Genomic DNA, 17067 nt, shown 5'->3' with positions numbered 1-17067 from the left:
TTGTCTTTATCTTGTGCTTCATGTGGTCTCTATGGTGACAGCCATCTTGGGAGGAGGGACTTCTAGGCCATCTTGTTTTCTTTGTTCCCAGGGAGGCCACAGGGTTCAGCACATTTGTATCTAGCGGTTATTGCTGTTATCTTGGTTGTTGCTGTTTTTCTTTTTAGTAAACTGTTATTTTTTCTCCTATATCTTCTCACATTTGTATCTATTGGTAAAAGGGGATTGGTTAAAACTAAAGGAGAGGTAACTCATTTTGGAGTCTCTGCCCTGTATAATTGTCTTTAACTAAGAAAGTATAATATTGGTTGCTGAATTACACTGCCACTGTATGCCATAACTGTTATGATCTGAATTAACATAGAAGAGTGTGGTGTTGTGAGGTCCCCAGGATGAGGTGAGATGAGAATTTGACTCCATGTTCTCAGAAGGCTGATTTATTATTTTATGATATATTATATTAAAAGAAATTATATACTAAAACTATACTAAAGAAAGAGAGAGGATACATCAGAAGGCTAGAAAAGAATGAATAATAAAAACCCGTGACTGACTCAGAGAGTCCGACACAGCTGGGTGTGATTGGCCATTAATTAAAAACAATTCACATGTTTGGAAAAACAATTCTCCAAATCACATTCCAAAGCAGCAAAACAGGGAGAAGCGGAAACTTCCCAGCTTTCCCGGAGAAGAAATCCTGGCAAAGGGATTTTCATAAAATATCACGGTGACACAACAGCAAGGAAAACTAATTCTCTGTGAATAAAATGGATGGAACCCAGAAAGGTTTGAAATATACCCCAAAACTCGATGAAAACCAAATGAGGTTAGATGCTAGTGCCAAAAAAATTGATCTATTTTATTTAATAGTGAAAGAGGCAAAGAGAAAGAAAGAGGAAAGAAGGAGAGAAAGAGAGAAAGAGGGAGGGAGGGTGGGGGGGGGCACAGAGAGAGAGTGACTGGTTAGTAGAAACAGATCACCATTCCGAGGGTCCCAACAACATCTCATTGCTCCCCTTCACCTGGTCTGGGTGGTGAGGGTCCCCCACCGCTCACACTGCTGAAAAGTATAGCATCCAATGGATTACTATATGTTTGGACCAGGTGGGAATGCCCATGTGCCTCCGCTGCTGTCCTGGGGTGACTTTATGATGCCAGTATCCCCATCATCTGTCTTTTTGCTCAGAAATGGGTCTTGTATCTTTCAGCTAGGCCCAGAGAGATCTGAGAGCAAAAGGAGGGGGAAGCAGTAGCGTGCAATTTGTGTGTACAGAAGCTTCATTTTCACTCCCCCAGAATTCCTTTCTCTCGGTGTGTGTTGTCTGCAGCATGGACGATGAGTGGGAGAGAGTTCTCCTTTGCTTTTAGTTAGTTTTTTCTAGCTAGCTGAGGCAGAGAAGTTCCCAGGACTGTGGCTTTTCTTTTTCTTGGAACTGATCAGCCCTGCTCTGGACTGATAACCAAGAAATACACCGGGAGCTCACGTCTGTGGCCCACCGGGGCTCGGGATGCCGCATTTTCCAGCACAGGAGGGACTGACAGAGACTGAATGAAAGCCAAGGCCACACCCACGAAAAGGACTCTGAACTAAAAAAGGATTCTATCACAGATGGCAGAGATGGAGAGATGACACACATCGGGGTTTCATGCAGTAGAGAGAGTTTATTAGTGTGTACAGCTCTTTATATAGGCTATTCAAAAGACTCTGCGTTTGAACTTGATTGGCTATGATTGGTTACCACCCAGCTCATTGACCAATAGCTACCTGCTTACATTGATGTCAGGGATTGGCTCTCTGTAGCCAAACCCCTCCTCCGCTTATGAAGCACACAGTTTATCTGTATGCTGTGATAGTTCCCCCTTTTCTGTTTTAAAATAGAAAAGCTGTGTTTATTATATTTTTGCAGGGCCCCTTGCAAGAAGGACAACAAACACTGTCTAAGGAGAATGAAACTCCTTACCAAACTGACAAAGCCAATTTTTTCAGCTATTGGTGTGCCCCATCAGTTTTCTATAATCATGTCTAAGAGCTATCAAAGGTACAATGTTACTGGGTGGCATGCTGCAGGTTACTTACTTTAAATTTACAACTTAAAATTTGAACATTACAAACAAACTGTAGTGGTTTTGGTTGCTAATTTAAGATTTTCCTAATTTTGAGATTTTCTTGGCTAACGCAATAAAGAATTTGGTGGGTCCGGTGCTGGCTAATTACTAATACACTCACTTCTTGCTGTGAGATAGGATTAGGAGAAAGCTAAAGTAGGCTCAAAACTTTAAAAGGGTATAAAGAAAATTTTATTAAAAGTGACTAAGAGGAAAAAGGTAGTAAGACTCAAAACAAACTCTTCAGAAGACTTGTCTTCTTTTTACAACTTTTTCTTTCTTACTGACAATGTAAAGAAATAAAACTTAAAATTTCTAGTCAGCTAACTACTTTAAAAATAGTCTTTTTTCAGTTTACTTAGGGACAGAAGTCTCTCTTGTTAAGGTTATGGAGACTTCTCTACAAGAGGGAAAAAACGGTTCTCTCGTGGTTCTCAATTTCGCCACAAATAACAGCCGCCTGGGGAACCCTGCCATCATGAAGTACTCTGCATTTTTACAAGCCTTCCCACAGCTTGTCGATGGGCCATGTCAACTTATGGGGTATTGTTTTAAAGATGAGCTCTTTAAAGGCAAAAGTTCTCATTATCTATAAAATCATCTTCATCCCTGGGAACAGAGATGTTCTTCATCTTCTTCCTGGGGGTATAGGGTCTCATCACTCTTCTCTCTTTCTCTGTTCAGAATTCTCATGGGATCACAGGTACTTTAAAATCTGCTTACTTTAGCATGGAGGCCTTTACTCGATACTAATTTGAACACTTTCATCTCCCCATAGTTTCATGCATTATAAGGAAAAAGAGTCTTTTTTCTATAGTTTACAAGAGGATTTCAGCTCCAAAAACAAGGCATCTCCTTACCCCTCCCATCTGGGACTTAACTTCTTCCTCACTGATTTGATGTCTTCATGTTGTTCTTTTACATGCTTGCATCTTGTTCCTTTCTATCACTCGAGGGATGATTGAAGCACTGAAAGAATTAACATCACGCCTGCGGCCTACCTGACCCGCTGGTAACTTGTGGCAGGAGCTACAGCTGGGGTTGTGTCAGGATTTGTTTTATGGTTAGTCTTTAGTTTTTTCTGTGTTCAATTTTAGCCACAGGGCCACTCTACACGGGCTGCAGGGGCTTCTGGTCTCAGCCACGCTGGGGGGAGGAGGCTTAATGGCAAGATCTTAACAGCCGTGGCCAGCCCTGCTCTGGCCAGGGCTCCACAGCCTCCCCCACCTTTCTGCCTGGCAGTTGCTGGGGGTCTGGCCCAGCCAGAACGGAGCCAATGAGGGCCTGGTGGGTGACCCAGGGAGAGGTGAAAGGGCCCGGCCCACAGCAAGACTGCTTGGCCCAGCCTGGCCGAGACAGGGACCGGGGCCGGGGCCTGCCACCTCCTTGCTGACCGGAAAGAGGAAGTCCCCGAGTTTTTTTTGTCTTTAACATGTGTGTTTCACAGAGGCGTGTCCAGCTTCTCAGTAGTTTAATAGACTGTCAGTTACACAAAAAACTTTACATCACTTCCTCAAATTTTCTTCCCATTCCAAACCACAACACAAACCAACTTAAACATGATCATTTAAAAGGTTTCAATGCTCGTGCAGGCCTTGACCTGGTGAGCACTAGTCAATCAAAATGCATATTTGTAGAAGTTCTGAATATTTTTTTTTATGTTTGTATCTTTGTTTTTAGACACAGAAACAGAAAATGCAGAAAGAGCATAGCACCGAGCAACCAGGCTGATAATTTCCCAGTCTTTGATTGTGATTCCACTGTATAGTACCATTTGGATGTGTTTATAACAAAGCAAATAAGGTCTGTTTGCTGTGGTAGCTAAACAGGTTATTAGTACTCACTTTTGTTTTCAGTCTTAACAGCTATAACAAGAACATAATTTAACCTATTAAATTCAGATAACATGCACTTATTATGAACAGTAAAGCAACACATCTAGTAAACAATAAATGCCACTGAACAAAAATACTTAGGAATGCCTAAATGCTTTACCTTCACCCAGGGTCTGTCATAGCTAGACTTGGATAGCTTTTTCCAGAACAAGGCTTCCAAGTTTACCTCGAAAAGAGGGTTCAGCTTTTACAAGACCAACTTTACAACTCAAAGTGACTTGATTTCATTTTTAGGACAAAACCACCTGGGATTCATGGCATACTTCTCTGCCAGCCAGATCCAAGGCTTGGCCAGAGCCAGGAACTTGACTGAAGGATTTCCCTAACACTATCTTAAAAACAAAATTTTATTAATATTTACTGAAAAAGTTTCTTAACATAACTTATGAATAATCAAAGGAATATGGATAAGTAACATCAAATAATATTTTATAGCTGGATGCCTGTTTGTGCCAGGCATTGAGTATAAAACTTAGTAAAAATAAACACTTAAGAGACAAGGTTACATTTAGAGATTGATTTCAATTTTGTAATATGTTCCTAATTTTTGCAAATGTATCATTAGTATACTTAACAACATCTTTCTTTGAAAACTGTAGCTGACATGATTTTACACCAAGTCCAAAAAGGCAGTTTTAAAAACCTTTAGCTTATTTTTAAGTGGGTAAATATTAAAACTAGTTAGCAGAGTTTAACACCAGAATTTCCAGAAGTTATTTTTGTGCAGATTTTGTGCATATAATTCTTTTGGGTCTTGTTTCATGCTTGAGTATCTCTCCTTCCAGAAGCTAACTGGATTATGTGTGGAGGTGGTATCCGACAGGAGCGGGGGTGGAGCAGAGGCTTCCTCTCGGGAGTCTGCAGGAGGGCAGTAGCTCGTGTTCCCCTCTCTGGGGGTCTCGCGTATCCATCACTAATATGGGTTCCTCAGGCTGTTTAAGCCTTGGTTGAAGGTGGGGTGGGGTGGGGTGCGGCAGCAGGCTCCGAGAGCACGCTGCTGGAACTTCCGGGTTCAAGACCCGTTCGACGCCCGGCTTCCGGCATTATTCCGGATTACGGCTGGCGCGACGGAGGGGGTCCTGGGCGCCACGGCGGGGCCGATCCCGGCTGCCGTGCAGGCTCCTTTGATGCCGGTGGCTCAGCAGTCACCGCGTGGGCTGCGCAGATGCATCCGGCGCTGACGGGGGTCACGGCTCTGGGGCTGCCGGCTTCTCTTCCAGCTTCCGGCGCTGTGATGCTTCCGGTTTCTCTGGGGGGCCCGGTGCCGCTGCGAATGGGTGTGTCAAGCGAAGGCCAAGTTCCAGGACGGAACCAATCAGCGGGAGGCGGAGGTGGGCCGAGCACTTCCGTAGCAACACGGGGCGTGGAAAAAATGGCGAAGGGCTCGTGCAGGCACGGCGGGGACGGTTCCGGACGCCGCTGTGTGGGTGCTGCAGTGGCTTCTGGCACTTGCAGGGGGGCGGCCACCGCGCGGGCTGTGCAGATCCCTCCATCGCCTGCGGTGGGGGCGGGGCTCCCGCCCCGATATCATGGCGCGCCGGCACTGCGGGGTTGGGGGAGCCTGAACAATGGCCGCTCCCCCCCTGCCGCCAGTCTTCTGATGATGGTGTATACGTGGGTAGAGAAATTAGTTCAGCCCCCTCTGTATCCCCACATTCTATTGCTTTTTGTTTGTCTTAGGTTGGAAATAGAGGTATTCTATTCCTATCTGTTAGAGATGGGGGAATTATCTTCTGTTAATTGGGCAGTTTTCTTAATCTCTTCCACAACCAATCCTCCCTGCGGGGGAGATAGCTTCTGATAATGGGCCATTGAGTCTCACTGCATGACTGATAAAATTACATCATCCCATTGTGAGAAGCCCCGCCCAGAGGGAGGAGCCAAGCATTCCTACCTGGATATGATCAGAGATTTGGAACACCACAAGCAGCCTTTTCCCACTGTGTTAAAAACGTCAATCACTTGTTTTTTAACATTTTTAAAAGTTTAATAGTAATAAAATGGTTATAAAAATAGTAATACAATTAGAGTAATAATAATTTGGACAGACTGAATTAGGACAATATGAGACAATAAAGACAAAGAGTTACGGACGTCCGGGTATCTTTTTCCAGGCAGCACGAGCCCAAAAACGGACCCCCGTTAACAAAGCATTAACCCTTAAAAACAATAGCCTGTTGCATATTCATACACTTCATACATGATGCATAAATTCCATTCAAATACAGGATTCTGTCTGGTCATCGTCAACTTCTTCCTCCAAATCCTAACAGCGCCTTCGAGGCGGGAAGAAGTTGGTTTCTTCTGATAAGAGGGCCATAAATTCTTCTTCTCTGAAAGATTTAGGTGTCCTGTGGCTGCTATCTCGCTGCGAGTCCTTTCTTTTTAAAAAAGTATCCTACATAGCATCGTTTCTATTTTACAATTTTTATAACTTAAAATTATATTTAATACAGTACTTAAGAAAACTAATACAGCATTACTTTCTAACACAACACATATAATATTCATTTTAATATTTGCGAAAAGCCAATCGTAAAATACATGCATTTTTCACACACTGGATTCCCAGAAGAGCAGCCTATTTCCACTGGATTCCCAGAGGAAGACCAGGCCCATCTACACCACCACCGCACCTTCAGAGGAAAACTCCACCCTTCCACAGGATCACTGCTTCAACAGAACCACATCTGTCGCTCCAGAAGGACTGCAGCCACCATTTAATGGGACTGCTACCAACACCCTGACCCACAGGGTGTCAGGTTGTATTCTGACTCTGTCAGTAGGGGTTTTTTGTTGGTAGTATAATTTTTTTAATGTATTTTTTTAGTTTTCATAGTAAAGAACTGTTATTCCTATTCCCATATGTTTGCCTGAAAGCCTTTTAATTTCAAAATCATAACAATTCAGAGGGAGGGGGTTTGCATTTTCCATTTCAGGGGAGGCTTCTACCTTCCTTAAGCAGACACCTATCTTTTCAAACCAAGACATTGTTTTACCTCCATCCAGAAGATTACCGGGTCTCGAGTGGGGATGGCTTCTGCTCAGAACATCAATGAGGCTGGAGCTGGTATCGGCAGGGTTGCAGGGGCTTCCTTGGGTTGTTGGAACCTTGACTGTAGGTGGAATGGTGCTGCGGCAACGGCAGGTGCAGGGCCAGGGCCAGGGCCAGGAGCATGATTTGGTATTGTTGTGCTGGGGCTTCGTGGTTCTGGTGCATTTCCGGGTGTGATATAGTGACAATATCTGGGCATTTGTAGTGATGTCATCTGCCCCCCCCCCCCCCCCCCCCCGTGTTGCAGTGGCAGGCAGGCGTGGCCAACGGAAGGAGGACTGTGGGCATGGTTTCTGGGCTGAACCAACCAGCTATGGGCAGGTGCAGGCTGGGCATTTCCATGGTGGTGAGGGGCATGGGCGGCTCCAGTGGTGAGGGGGTGGTTCCGGGAGCCGCATGGAGCTGCAGCATGGTCATGGGCCGCCCAGCCAAAATGGTGGCATGGTCTGACCCGGGACAGCAGCTCCACACAGCCACAAGGCGGTTTAGCTCAGCGCAGCAGCCCTGCAGCACGGGCACAGGGCGTTCCGGCACCTCACAACATCTCGGTACAGGTGCATTCAGGGTGGCACGCCCATGTTGTCCAGTCGCCTCTTCTGCAGGCTTGGAAGGGTGCCCAACTCCCCTGCTAACTCCTCCAGCACCCAGTCCTCACCATGTGCCTCGGTATTTAACATTCTCATTAAATCTAAAATAAGTTTCCAGGGCTTTATAACTTCTATTGCGCTTTCGTCACCTCTGGAAGCTGCTTGAATTATAAATCATCCAGTTCATGCCCAAGTATTCAAATCAAGGGCAGCCTCTTTAGTTGTGTCCAATCCGTGGTCCTTAGCCCACATTAGTAAAGCTAACCATGCCTCTTCATCATAATCTATGTCCCATTCCTCAAGAAGTTGTTTCCATACCTTCATAACTGGATGATCCTGCATGGAGACAAAGCCACCCATTTCTTCAGTGGGGTTTTTCTTCTATTTTTCAGCTTTTTCAGCTTTTCCAGCTTTTTGTTTCATGCAGCTCTTTGGCTGTATTTTCCTCACAGATCACAGCTGTCACTCTCTGGTGTTCTGTCCATTTTCTTTTCTTGTGGCTTAGTTATCGTACTCACACAGGGTACCATATGTTATTGATGGTGGAGAAAGAGAGACAACACACATTGGGGTTTCATACAGTCAAGAGAGTTTATTGTTGTGCACAGCTCTTTATATAGGCTATTCAAAAGACTCTGTGTTCGAACTTGATTGGCTATGATTGGTTACCACCCAGCTCATTGACCAATAGCTACCTGCTCATGTTCATGTCAGGGATTGGCTCTCTGTAGCCAAACCCCTCCTCCTCTTATGAAGCATACAGTCCATCTTTATGCTGTGATATCTCTCTGAATTTGCCATCTCTTCAGAACAATGAGATGTTTCATTGTTTAATATTACTCCTTTTTTCATGTTTGTGAGTAATTTGCTTGTTAAATAAACAGTTTATTCCACTTTTCTTGAAGGAGATTTTTTTCCTGAACTGGTGGGGGGAGGGGTCGCATGAATCTGATTTCTAGAGGAGACCCCTTTGGGAAGTTTCCTCCCAAATCTGTCCCAAACCAGAACACCTGGGGAGGGCAAGTTTGACACTCCCTTGCAACACTGTGGATCTGTTTCATCATGTTGCAGTGCTCTGGTGCAGGGTCTGGGGACGCCTTTGGGGGGGCCTTTGATGTGCCATGACACCCCCTCTGCTGTCCTTCACGTGGACTGCTCTGGATACCCTAGATGTGAGCTCCTGATACAGCTTGTAACCAGCTGACAGCACACCTGCCCTTCTGCCCTGGAAGACATTTAGGACAGATGGAAACCACAGTCCTGGACTAAATTAACTTAACAGGCATCTTGGGGGATGGCCATTGACTATGGAAATGACACCCATACTTTTGTGTGTGTGTGTATAAATATAAATATATATATAAGAATATATATATATAGTTGGAAGATGTATGTCTGGGCATGAGGTAGATGGTATATAATAAGGAGTGGATAAAGTAAAGCTGTTGTGGTTTAGGAATGATATTCCCCAATTTAGTGTTCTCACTGAAACCCTCCACAATGTGTGCCATTCGCTCACTCGCCCTCCCTATCCAGCAGGATGAAGAGGAGAATTGGAGGCACAAAAGGTAAAGATCACAGGTTGAAATAAGAACAATTTACTAGGAACAGCAATGAAGTAAGAAATTAACAGTAACAACAATAATATAAATAACAGAGTGTACAAGACAGGCAAATGATTCACATGCAAGTGCTCACCATGTGGAACCTGGTACTACCCTGACCATTCACTCTGACACTGCCCCAACTGGAAGTGACCCATCCCCATCCACTCCCTGGATATGGTATGAGGTGGTATAGAATAACCTCAGGGTCCTGGTGAAACAGAGTAGAAATTTAAGAGGGTAGAAATCCATTTCAGATTTAGGTGAAATGTACCGCTTTGAATTATTAAGTCTGTAGCTTGGTAGCATAGATGAAATATACTGCTTTAACTTGTTTAGTCTGTAAACTCTACTGTGCTCGCAAAACTGCGTAAAACAAGGAAAAAGAATGTGAACTTCCAAGCTAAAAAGACAAGAGGGGCCCCTTGAACTTTGAAACAAAAGCAAGAGATGGACAAGATGACCAGAGAGTTCTCTCTGTACAAGGACTAATTGCAAGTTGTAATGGGAAACCAGTAAAATGAATATGCATGAACCTATTGTGAAACTCTATACATATGTACAAGTAAGGGAGGGATAAAAAAAGTTTGAGAATTCTCAAGAGTGCACATGTCCTTTAAAGAAAACGATCCCCACATGTGTCCAGCACTGTAATAAACATACCAGCTTTACAACTTTTACAAGTTGTAGAGTTAGTTTTTTTCCACAAATCACTGGCCATGCTCTTCCTGGCTACTACAAAAATTAACTGTTTCCTGGCTGGACTCAGGACATGTCCATTGTGGAAACTGGGGAGAAATGAAGTGCAAAGAGTGAGTATGGTGTACATGTGACCCAGTTCATTTCCTGAAGCATAGACAAATATGCAAAAGGGATTTGTTCAGCCCCTAACTGCACAACTTTTATAAATGTCTTGATGGGGCAAAAAGGTCAAAAACTAAGTGCTATGTGAAATTAAATAATTTGACATTTCCTTTCTGATAGTAAAGGATTTTGAGTTTCTCCAAGCACAGTTTCTTTTTTGAGCAAAATAATCAGATGCATTCACACGGATTCATTCAATACTTCAATCAAGCTCTAAACCAGGAATTTCTGTGCTGCATTCAGTCTTGATAGCCCTGGCTGGAGATAGACCCAGGTATGAAGCCCAAAAGACTCATCACAACTGCCTTGGTGTGTAATAAGTTTGTTGATGGTAATATATTATCAATATCAATCTGACATATTGGATAATATATGATATTATGGAGTAATATGGATATCATATTGATATAATAATAGATATTGATATATTTTTGATGACACAGTGTTGGTATATTGTAATAATATGATATATTGATACATGGTTGATGATACAACATTACACAGCTCTTCCATCAGCCATTTCAAGATAATTTGCTGTCAATTAAAAAAAAAAACAACACAAAAAAAACCCCCAAACAACTAATAAAACACTTTTTCCAGAGCTGGATTTATTTTTCTCTTGCACCTTTTGGACAAATCTGATCCTTGGACTGAAGGAGCTCAGTTCACTGGTGCCCAGAAAGCTGGGGAATTACTCTGCCAGGCTGTGATAAATCAGGATTAATGTGAATACTCCCCTCCCCCATGCTTCTGTGCCTGGGGCTTGGCCACTTGTCCCTCTTATCTGCTCCCAGCAGGTGCTCCTGTTTTGTAGGGGCTTGTTTCTCCCTTGCTCTCAGGACTGTGATGGCAACAGCTCAGTCTCACTAGAGAATCTGAGAAATTAATTCATTAATCCATTGAGCTGCCCTACCAGCATCCTGGTACCTATAGCCCACTGGACCTTAAAACAAGTAGCAAAGGTTTTTCCTGCAGAACAGGCAATAAACTCTTTTTAACCTGGCTCCTCTTATATTTTCAGCTGTTTAACAAGGTGCTCATTCTCAGGGGCTGCACGTTTCCAGCTTATCTTGGGGGATTTGTTTGTTCCCAAAAGAGATGATAGCACCATGGCATGGGAATGTTGTCACATCATTTCCCTCTGTGTCTGCAGCTCCTCTAAAGAGCATGTCCCTGACCAGTGTTGCAGCATTTCAGTCTCTAAGGGGACCCATTGGGAAAACTGTGCTTTGAATTTATCCCTCACTCTGTGTTTTGGTCCCAAATCTTGGCTGAGTCTTGAATTTGCGTACTGAGAACCTTTCAGGAAGGGAGATGCAGAAAGAAGAGTCATGGGCTGGGCAGCTGGTAGAGCTTGGGGAGTGTTACGAGGGGTCGTGCGTTGGAGACAGACACACGACACATCACACTGTGAGTCATCAGCAAACAGCAATGAGTTTTTTATGGCTGACCTTTTTATAGGGCGTTTGAATTTCCCCAGCTTAGACAGCTGATTGGTCTGGTTTTAACACCATCCAGCTCTTTGACAGGTGAGATGTCTGCAGCTTAGGATGGAACATGATTGGGTGAAGTCCCTGGCTGGGTTTGAATGTATCCTATCATTGTTCATCCAGGGACTGGTTTATGGAACCAGGCTGGGTTTCTTATTTGTAGCCGAATTAATTACCCAGCCACAGACCAGCTGTGCTGTGACAAGGGAGATGCTGCCATGCAGGGTCTTGGCACTGGGAGGGTAATTTGACATCTGGGTGGTCAGGCATTGGAACAGGCTGCCCAGGGCAGTGGTGGATACACCATCCCTGGAAGGATTTAAAAGACACGTAGATGTGGCACTTGGGGACATGGTTTAGTGGTGGGCTTAGCAGTACTGGGTTAATAGTTGGACTTGATGATCTTAGAGGGCTTTTCCAACCTAAACAATTCTATTATTTGGGTTTGATTTACTGTTCATTGAGTTTGGTTTGGTGTTTTGAGCTGTGCTAGACCTTGGAATGGACCTGGATGAATTGGACCTGGGGAGCTTGGGCATCTGGGGACATGCTAGAACATCTTGGTGGGCAAAAGTACAGTTTCTTCATGCCTCTAGAAATACCTTCTGTCGCAGACATCTTTCATGAAAAATCCTTTCTTAGGATTTTTCCTTGTGAGACGCTGCAGTTTCAGCAACCAAAGTAAACAATGGTTATCTGCTGCTGTGGAATGCAACAGGTAGACCCGTGATTGGTCTCCTGTGGGTGTTTGGATTTCTTGACCACTCATGGCAGAGCTGGCTCTTGCTCTCTGTCTGAGACACAGATCTTTGTTATTCATTCTTTTCTATTCTTAGCTTAGCTAGCTTCTGAAGAAACCTTTTCCTTTCTATTGCCTTTTAGTATAGTCTTAATGTAACATATATCATAAAATAATAAATCAAGCCTTCTGATCATGGAGTCAACATTCTCGTCTCTTCTTCATCCTGAAAACCCTTGTGACCACAGTCACAACCTTCTTAATACATTGAAAGCGTGTCTCCTCTGAGAGGTTTTTTGCTTGTCAGTTTTCCTTGCATTGGAGAGGTGTTAAGCAATGTACCACAAACCCTTCACATGTAACCTAAGTTGGAGTATTCCTCTGTTGAATCAGCCATGCTCTTTATAGCAGAGCTGTGTCTGGATCTGAGATATGCAGAGTCAAGTTATTATTAGAGTGGACATCACTGGGACTGTAATTGTACACTGCTCCCCTTAGCAACCATGGCTAACAACACATGAAACAGAAGGCTGATACCTTCTTTTAATAAAAAAAAACCCCTAACACTATGAAATTAACATCTCTGCCCTCTTCAGAGTATCCACTGACTTGCAGGCAGAGCCAGAGCCTGGTGCATCCCTGCAGTTGAAAATGCCTCAGTGACAGTGGAGAAGGGATGTTTCTGTTGCATACCCTATGGCATACCCTGCTGCATGCCCTGTTGGGTACCCTACAGCATATCCTAATGCATACTCTGTTGGATGCTGTATAGGATACTCTAGGGCATATGCTATTGCATAACCTAATGCATACCCTAATGTATTCCAAAACTCATACATTATTGCATACTTGATCATATATCCTATGGTGTACCCTAATGCATACCCTGTTGCATGCCCCGCATCTCAGCTTTGAGACAATTTCAGGAGGAAAACACTATGGAATGAACATCTCCTCTTAAGAAGGCAGGTTTCGGCACTCCCTCCCCCACCGATACAAAAGGAATTTCTTGGAGGAAAGTGAAAAAAACCTGTTTATTTAACAGAGTGCCCACGGGGGAAAAACTAATAATGTTAGATATTAAACCTCCTTGCTGCGGAGAAAGCTGGTGGATTCAGAGTTCTTTATTTATTTGGCTTCCCCCGAGGTTTGGAGCCGGGATGCAGTGTCCCGCGGCACCCTGCCGGTCCACGGCATCTAGCTCCTGGCGATGTTCTGGTTCTCGGACTGGAGCTAAGCTGAACAGTTCCAGAAGAAGCCACAGAAGTCACTGGAGAAATGCTACTGCAGTCCCGCAAAAACTTCTTGCCTCAGCTAACAAAAAGAAGCTAGCTAAAAGCAAAGAATGTAATTCCCTCTCCGCTGCAAAGCCAACCACGGGGGAGTGTGAGAGTTTGAACATAGACCTCGCAGAAGAATTTCCCCGGCTCACCCCCTTCACCCGGGCCCAGCTTAAAGCTACAGGACTCATTTCTGAGAATAAAGCAGACAATAGAGGAATACAGTGTTATCATAAAATCATCCCAAGACACCGTGTTGGATACCCCATGGCATACCCCACTGCACACCCTATAGTATACCCTACTGCATATCCTACAGCATACTATAGTGCATACCCAATGGCACACCCTAGTGCATACCCTGTGGTGTACCATAATGCATACCCTGTTGCATACTTTATTGCACACCCTATTGCACATGCTACTGCACATCCTAAAACATACCCTATGGCATATATTATTGCATACCCAGGCAAGGTTTCTTCATTGTCTTAATTTAGCTTCTTGATGCCCCCATGTCTTGGGGTGCTTTTATATTCCCTAGTCATATGCTCTATGCCTAGAAACGGTTGTTATAGCTTTAAGGGGGGGGAGGCCTTGGGGCTCTTGTGCAGGCTTTTGCAAAGCCTCACTCCTCAGGCATCTGTGGTGCCCAGGAAATGGTGCTACTTTGTTGCTTAGCTAGCTTGGGGTTTTTTATTAGCTTAGGCAAGAAGTTTTTTTCCTTGCCCTGGCCTTGGAGACTGCAGCAGCAATCCCTTTGATCCTTTGGTGCTTTTTTTTTTTTTTTTTTTTTTTCCTGAACTGTTCAATTTGGTTTTGGTCTGAGATCAGAGAATTGATGGGAGAAGAATTGGCCGTTGTCTGGCTGGAAGCCAAGGGGTCACTCCCTCCTGGCCCCAGACCTTAGAAAAGCCAAACCCACAGGAGAAAGGACACCAAATCCACCAGCTTCACCTGCTGTGAAGGGGAGACCAATATCAGAGATTCACCAGGTTCCCATCTTTTTTGCCCAAGCTGCTGTGTGAACCTTTTGGGTTTTTTTCTTCCCCGACACAGAAGCTGGCGCTATTTTGTTTCTTCTTGCCACATGGTTGGCTGTTGTTTTTTCTTTCCCTGGCGTTTAGGGATTTTTTTTTTGTTTTGTTCCGGTGTGGGTGGGTGTCTGTGTGTGTGAGGGGGTAAGGTCTGACAGTTCAATATCTAGCATTTATGTACCATTTTTTTTCCCATGCTGTGCTGTCACTCTGCTTGTTAATAAACAGGGTTTTTTTTCACTTGCATCCACTAGTGTTAATGTCTCATTGGCAGAAAGGGATTGTTGGAACCCTTTTTTAGAGGAAACAGTCATTCCAGAGTGTTTTCTCCTAAACTTGTCTCTAAACCAAGACACCCAGAAATGGCCCTTCCTTGCTTTGCTGCTGTGCTTTGTTCTGGTTGTAAATACTTGAGTCAAGTCCCATAGTTTCTTACAGAGGTTGCACTCAAGTTTCAGTGGACTGGTCTGGGTTTGAGATGGTCAAGGGGCTCAACCAGGAAGCTGGTCAAAAATCTGTTGTCAGCCCAGGCAGAGGATGGAAGAGGAGAATTTATTGAAGTGTTTACCATGCTGAGCATGAGGATTTGGGAGGAATGAACTGAAAATTGTCCTCTCCCATAGACTTCCTCTTTATTCAAGCAACTGACTTAACCTGACAGTGACAGCAGCCCTTTCTGCATCTCAGGGGTTCTGAGAATAGACACCGAGGGGATACAGCAAGAATTGGGACATGGAAGTCAGTTGGACTTGATGATCTTAGAGGTCTTTTCCAATCTTAATGTCTTAATGATTATTTGATACTCCATGATAGTCTAAGTAATACACATGGTTATTGCTGAAAGGCAATTTTTTTTTTCTCCCTTAACATGATTAAGATCTGGGTCTTTGGTGGAGCAGTTTGTGATTTGGCACAAATGGAGGCAGGAGGATCCAAGCACAGCTGGAGAGCATCTACCTGTACACCATGTCCAGCACAGACTGCAAAACTCATTGACCCTCTTTATGTGGCTGTTTTAAATTTAATTTTATTTTAGATGGTCCAGGTCATGCACAGAAATCACAGTGGTTCTGATGCCTTAGGGTTTTAGCTTTTATATTTTTCAAATCCTCTACTCCTTTAGTGTATAACTCTAAACTCCATATAGAGTGTTATTTACTGTCTTCACATTTTGGTCAGACAAAACAATTCCTCTAGACCTGAAACTCAAGGACACCTTACTGCCTCAGGCCCCAAAAAGTATAAACAAAAGTGAGTTGGGGGGGAGCAAACGGGGGGTATATGACTTCATTACCTGAAGCTGCAATTGGAGGATTAACCCCGATATGTAAATGGACCAAACTTATAATTGTTTGAAAAACTCACAACCATCGTCCATCTTGGACTTAGCCTCTGAGGCTTCTGACTGCCCAAGGTATACCTATTGAAGGCCTTTAATAAATACCCACTTTTATTCTCTTAATCTTGTCTAGCTTTTGTTCTAGGTAGCCACTCCAAGGCATTAGTACCACTTATCTTGGAAAAGACAGAGTCATAGAATATGCTGAGTTCGGAGGGACTCACAAGGATCATCAAGTCCAACTCCTGGCCCTGCACAGGACACACCAAGAATCACACCATGTATCAGAAAGTGTTGTCCAAGCACCTGAACTCTGTCAGGATTGGTGGTGAGACCACTTCCCTGGGGAGCCTGTTTCATTGCTCAACCACTCTCTGGGTGAAGAGCTTTTTCCTGATATCTAACCTCAACCTCCCCTTCCCTTCCCAGGAAGCATCAGAGAGTTTGCTTCACTGAAAGATGAGGAAGAAAGGTCCCAAGGCCCCTGGAGCAAACCCTAAAGTCATAAAGTTCTGTTGTCATCTTATTGCAAAAGTCCCATACCTTCTTGGTGATTTCTCATGGGCAACTCCTTGCAGCACTAACTCCTTCTTCCTCTTCACAGCACAGCCAACAAACTCCAGCTCCATTCTCAACCAGCTAACCCACTCTTTTATAGTACTCACCCTTATTGGACACAGCTGTGGCCTGTTAAGGGCAGGCCTGTTCCTAATCTTTGGTAGTTAGTTCAGCTGCAACTCCTCAGGGGTGAGATTACCTTCTGCACTATTTTCTTACATTCTATCCCCCCACAATTCCCCCTTTTCTTTTAATGACAAAGTTGCAGCATCTCTAGAAAGATATGTTTGATATTATAACATATTCACATATCTCACTTAGGACTAACAGTTATACAAATGTTCAGGCAACACACCACAGTAAGAAGATATGTTTCTAAGTTCTGATTTAGTTTTGCTTTTCACAGTCTAGAACATCAACCTAAGGCTTTTCATAAACTAATGTTGTGTTTACCGTCTTTTGCAGGGCCCTTGGCAAAAAGATAGTAAACCCAGTACAAACATCTTTTGTGCA

General features: G+C 43.9%; 1 protein-coding gene across 4 annotated transcripts in view; it reads left to right on the top strand.

Annotated features, from left to right (window-relative positions):
* LOC118701491 (CBP80/20-dependent translation initiation factor-like) overlaps positions 1-17067 on the top strand; it is a 442809-nt gene that overhangs the window by 341842 nt on the left and 83900 nt on the right. The gene's annotated exons all lie outside the window — the stretch shown is intronic.

The sequence above is a fragment of the Molothrus ater genome, chromosome W (assembly GCF_012460135.2).
Source record: "Molothrus ater isolate BHLD 08-10-18 breed brown headed cowbird chromosome W, BPBGC_Mater_1.1, whole genome shotgun sequence".
Lineage (NCBI taxonomy): Eukaryota > Metazoa > Chordata > Aves > Passeriformes > Icteridae > Molothrus > Molothrus ater.
The sequence above is the reverse complement of the archived record's forward strand: the minus strand, read 5'-3'. Positions and strand labels throughout refer to the sequence as shown.